Genomic DNA, 6,134 nt, shown 5'->3' with positions numbered 1-6,134 from the left:
GGCCCTCTTTCTGGGACTCACCCACAAACAGGACCAAGCCTGGCCTGTTGAGGAGTGACGGACTCCATCCTAGCTGGAGGGGTGCTCTCATCTTATCTACGAACATAGACAGGGCTCTAACTCCTCTAGCTCCACAATGAAATAGGGTGCAGGCCAGGCAGCAGGCTGTTAGCCAGCCTGCCAGCTTAGTGGAGTCTGCCACTAGCACAGTCAGCGTAGTCAGCTCAGCTATCCCCATTGAGACCGTATCTGTGCCTCGATCTAGGTTGGGCAAAATTAAAAATGGCGGTGTTCGCTTTAGCAATCTCACTAGTATAAAGACCTCCTCCATTCCTGCCATTATTGAAAGAGATTGTGATACCTCACATCTCAAAATTGGGTTACTTAATGTTAGATCCCTCACTTCCAAGGCAGTTATAGTCAATGAACTAATCACTGATAATAATCTTGATGTGATTGGCCTGACTGAAACATGGCTTAAGCCTGATGAATTTACTGTGTTAAATGAGGCCTCACCCCCTGGTTACACTAGTGACCATACCCCCCGTGCATTCGGCAAAGGCGGAGGTGTTGCTAACATTTACGATAGCAAATTTCAATTTACAAAAAAAAAAACAATGACGTTTTCGTCTTTTGAGCTTCTAGTCATGAAATCTATGCAGCCTACTCACTCACTTTTTATAGCTACTGTTTACAGGCCTCCTGGGCCATATGCAGTGTTCCTCACTGAGTTCCCTGAATTCCTATCGGATCTTGTAGTCATAGCAGATAATATTCTAATTTTTGGTGACTTTAACATTCACATGGAAAAGTCCACAGACCCACTCAAAAAGGCTTTCGGAGCCATCATCGACTCAGTGGGTTTTGTCCAACATGTCTCTGGACCTACTCACTGCCACAGTCATACTCTGGACCTAGTTTTGTCCCATGGAATAAATGTTGTGGATCTTAATGTTTTTCCTCATAATCCTGGACTATCGGACCACCATTTTATTACGTTTGCAATTGCAACAAATAATCTGCCCAGACCCCAACCAAGGAGCATTAAAAGTCGTGCTATAAATTCTCAGACAACCCAAAGATTCCTTGATGCCCTTCCAGACTGCCTCTGCCTACCCAAGGACGTCAGAGGGCAAAAATCAGTTAACCACCTAACCGAGGAACTCAATTTAACCTTGCGCAATACCCTAGATGCAGTTGCACCCCTAAAAACTAAAAACATTTGTCATAAGAAACTAGCTCCCTGGTATACAGAAAATACACGAGCTCTGAAGCAAGCTTCCAGAAAATTGGAACGGAAATGGCGCCACACCAAACTGGAAGTCTTCCGACTAGCTTGGAAAGACAGTACCGTGCAGTATCGAAGAGCCCTCACTGCTGCTCGATCATCCTATTTTTCCAACTTAATTGAGGAAAATAAGAACAATCCGAAATTTCTTTTTGATACTGTCGCAAAGCTAACTAAAAAGCAGCCTTCGCAACTGGAGGATGGCTTTCACTTCAGCAGTAATACATTTATGAACTTCTTTGAGGAAAAGATCATGATCATTAGAAAGCAAATTACAGACTCCTCTTTAAATCTGGGTATTCCTCCAAAGCTCCATTGTCCTGAGTCTACACAACTCTGCCAGGCCCTAGGATCAAGGGAGATACTAAAGTGTTTTAGTACTATATCTCTTGACACAATGATGAAAATAATCATGGCCTCCAAACCCTCAAGCTGCATACTGGACCCTATTCCAACTAAACTACTGAAAGAGCTGCTTCCTGTGCTTGGCCCTCCTATGTTGAACATAATAAACGGCTCTCTATCCACCGGATGTGTACCAAGCTCACTAAAAGTGGCAGTAATAAAGCCTCTCTTGAAAAAGCCGAATCTTGATCCAGAAATTATAAAAAACTATCGGCCTATATCGAATCTTCCATTCCTCTCAAAAATTTGAGAAAAAGCTGTTGCACAGCAACTCACTGTCTTCCTGAAGACAAACAATGTATACGAAACGCTTCAGTCTGGTTTTAGACCCCATCATAGCACTGAGACTGCACTTGTGAAGGTGGTAAATGACCTTTTAATGATGTCAGACCGAGGCTCTGCATCTGTCCTCGTGCTCCTAGATCTTAGTGCCGCTTTTGATACCATCGATCACCACATTCTTTTGGAGAGATTGGAAACCCAAATTGGTCTACATGGACAAGTTCTGGCCTGGTTTAGATCTTATCTGTCGGAAAGATATCAGTTTGTCTCTGTGAATGGTTTGTCCTCTGACAAATCAATTGTAAATTTCGGTGTTCTTCAAGGTTCCGTTTTAGGACCACTATTGTTTTCACTATATATTTTACCTCTTGGGGATGTCATTCGAAAACATAATGTTAAATTTCACTGCTATGCGGACGACACACAGCTGTACATTTCAATGAAACATGGTGAAGCCCCAAATTTGCCCTCGCTAGAAGCCTGTGTTTCAGACATAAAGAAGTGGATGGCTGCAAACTTTCTACTTTTAAACTCGGACAAAACAGAGATGCTTGTTCTAGGTCCCAAGAAACAAAGAGATCTTCTGTTGAATCTGACAATTAATCTGGATGGTTGTACAGTCGTCTCAAATAAAACTGTGAAGGACCTCGGCGTTACTCTGGACCCTGATCTCTCTTTTGAAGAACATATCAAGACTGTTTCAAGGACAGCTTTTTTCCATCTACGTAACATTGCAAAAATCAGAAACTTTCTGTCCAAAAATGACGCAGAAAAATTTATCCATGCTTTTGTTACTTCTAGGCTGGACTACTGCAATGCTCTACTTTCCGGCTACCCGGATAAAGCACTAAATAAACTTCAGTTAGTGCTAAATACGGCTGCTAGAATCCTGACTAGAACCAAAAAATTTGATCATATTACTCCAGTGCTAGCCTCCCTACACTGGCTTCCTGTTAAGGCAAGGGCTGATTTCAAGGTTTTACTGCTAACCTACAAAGCATTACATGGGCTTGCTCCTACCTATCTTTCCGATTTGGTCCTGCCGTACATACCTACACGTACGCTACGGTCACAAGACGCAGGCCTCCTAATTGTCCCTAGAATTTCTAAGCAAACGGCTGGAGGTAGGGCTTTCTCCTATAGAGCTCCATTTTTATGGAATGGTCTGCCTACCAATGTGAGAGACGCAGACTCAGTCTCAACCTTTAAGTCTTTACTGAAGACTTATCTCTTCAGTAGGTCCTATGATTAAGTATAGTCTGGCCCAGGAGTGTGAAGGTGAACGGAAAGGCTGGAGCAACGAACCGCCCTTGCTGTCTCTGCCTTGCCGGTTCCCCTCTTTCCACTGGGATTCTCTGCCTCTAACCCTTTTACAGGGGCTGAGTCACTGGCTTACTGGTGTTCTTCCATGCCGTCCATGGGTGGGGTGCGTCACTTGAGTGGGTTGAGTCACTGACGTGGTCTTCCTGTCTGGGTTGGTGCCCCCCCTTGGGTTGTGCCATGGCGGAGTTCGTTGTGGGCTATACTCGGACTTGTCTTAGGACGGTAAGTTGGTGGTTGGAGACATCCCTCTAGTGGTGTGGGGGCTGTGCTTTGGCAAAGTGGGTGGGGTTATATCCTGCCTGTTTGGCCCTGTCCGTGGGTATCATCGGATGGGGCCACAGTGTCTTCTGATCCCTCCTGTCTCAGCCTCCAGTATTTATGCTGCAGTAGTTTGTGTGTCGGGGGGCTAGGGTCAGTCTGTTACATCTGGAGTATTTCTCTTGTCTTATCCGGTGTCCTGTGTGAATTGAAATATGCTCTCTCTAATTCTCTCTTTCTCTCTTTCTGTCTTTCTCTCGGAGGACCTGAGCTCTAGGACCATGCCTCAGGACTACCTGGTATGATGACTCCTTGCTGTCCCCAGTCCACCTGGCCGTGCTGCTGCTCCAGTTTCAACTGTTCTGCCTGCGGCTATGGAACCCTGACCTGTTCACCGGACGTGCTTGTTGCACCCTCGACAACTACTATGATTATTATTATTTGACCATGCTGATCATTTATGAACATTTTAACATTTTAACATCTTGACCATGTTCTGTTATAATATCCACCCTGCACAGCCAGAAGAGGACTGGCCACCCCTCATAGCCTGGTTCCTCTCTAGGTTTCTTCCTAGGTTTTTGGCCTTTCTAGGGAGTTTTTCCTAGGGAGTTTTTCCTAGCCACCGTGCTTCTTTCACATGCTTTGCTTGCTGTTTGGGGTTTTAGGCTGGGTTTCTGTACAGCACTTTGAGATATCAGCTGATGTACGAAGGGCTATATAAAAATAAATTTGATTTGATTTGAAATCTAAAAGTAAAAGAATGGAATTAAGAAATACATAAATATTAGGACGAGCAATGTCGGAGTGGCATTGACTAGAATACAGTAGAATACAATATATACATATGAAATGAGAAAAACAGTATGTCAACATTATTAAACTGACCCGTGATTCCATGTCTATGTACATACAGTGAAGGAAAAAAGTATTTGATCCCCTGCTGATTTTGTACGTTTGCCCACTGACAAAGAAATGATCAGTCTATAATTTTAATGGTAGGTTTATTTGAACAGTGAGAGACAGAATAACAACAAAAAAATCCAGAAAAACGCATGTCAAAAATTTTATAAATTGATTTGCATTTTAATGAGGGAAATAAGTATTTGACCCCTCTGCAAAACATGACTTAGTACTTGGTGGCAAACCCTTGATGGCAATCACAGAGGTCAGACATTTCTTGTAGTTGGCCACCAGGTTTTCACACATCTCAGGAGGGATTTTGTCCCACTCCTCTTTGCAGATCTTCTCCAAGTCATTAAGGTTTCGAGGCTGACTTTTGGCAACTTGAACCTTCAGCTCCCTCCACAGATTTTCTATGGGATTAAAGTCTGGAGACTGGCTAGGCCACTGCAGGACCTTAATGTGCTTCTTCTTGAGCCACTCCTTTGTTGCCTTGGCCGTGTGTTTTGGGTCACTGTCATGCTGGAATACCCATCCACGACCCATTTTCAATGCCCTGGCTGAGGGAAAGATTTGACGGTACATGGCCCGTCCATCGCCCCTTTGATGCGGTGAAGTTGTCCTGTCCCCTTAGCAGAAATCCCAGACACCTGGGAGCCAGAAATCTTTCTGATTGAGAGGGGGTCAAATACTTATTTCCCTCATTAAAATGCTAATCAATTTATAACATTTTTGACATGCGTTTTTCTGGATTATTTTGTTGTTATTCTATCTCTCACTGTTCAAATAAACCTACCATTAAAATTATAGACTGATCATTTCTTTGTCAGTGGGCAAACGTACAAAATCAGCAGGGGATCAAATAATTTTTCCCTCACTGTAGGGCAGCAGCATCTAAGGTGCAGGGTTGAGTAACCTGCTGGTAGCCGTCTACTGACAGTGACTAAGTTCCAGGCAGGGTACCCAGCTAGAAATGGCTATTTAACAGTCTGATGGCCTTGAGATAGAAGCTGTTTTTCAGTCTCTCTGTCCCAGCTTTGTTGCACCTGCACTGACCTCGCCTTCTGGATGATAGCGGTGTGAACAGGCCGTGGCTCGGGTGGTTGATGTCCATGGGTAACCAGGCGGCCATTATGAAGCTAATGGGATAACGGGAACCGGGGGCTCGTTTAGCGACGGCCATGGCCAAGGGCATTTAATGCAGCCTCCCCTCACTGCAAGGGAACCTATAAACAGCTCCATTACCGCTAGCTCACAGCCAACTCAGACCCCTATTGAGAGGTCCTCTCTACTGTCCTTAGTGCCTCTGTAGCGGAGGTAATCTGGAATCATGCTCTTGTGATGAGGTAGCCTTGTTTAAGACCAAATGTCACCCTCAGACACTGAGGATTTACTCGGTCTAATGGTTAACAGGTTGGGTTGGCGACAGGGAGACATGGTTTAATTCCCACCGGTTACACCTCCCACAGACCGCCTTACACAGCCCTCACACATTGTATAGCTCTTTTCCCAAAATCTTTGTCTGGGTAAGCGCCACAGCCTTTTCCTTATTACTTCAACAGACTGATGTGGAGAGAGAGAGAGAGCTGTATCGTGGGCTCAATCCATGGATCCTGCGGTGCAGAGGCAACTCACATACACCATTCTACAGTACTACTCCCTACACACCATAAAA

Source organism: Salmo salar, chromosome ssa14, assembly GCF_905237065.1.
Source record: "Salmo salar chromosome ssa14, Ssal_v3.1, whole genome shotgun sequence".
Lineage (NCBI taxonomy): Eukaryota > Metazoa > Chordata > Actinopteri > Salmoniformes > Salmonidae > Salmo > Salmo salar.
Note: the sequence above shows the minus strand (reverse complement) of the source record.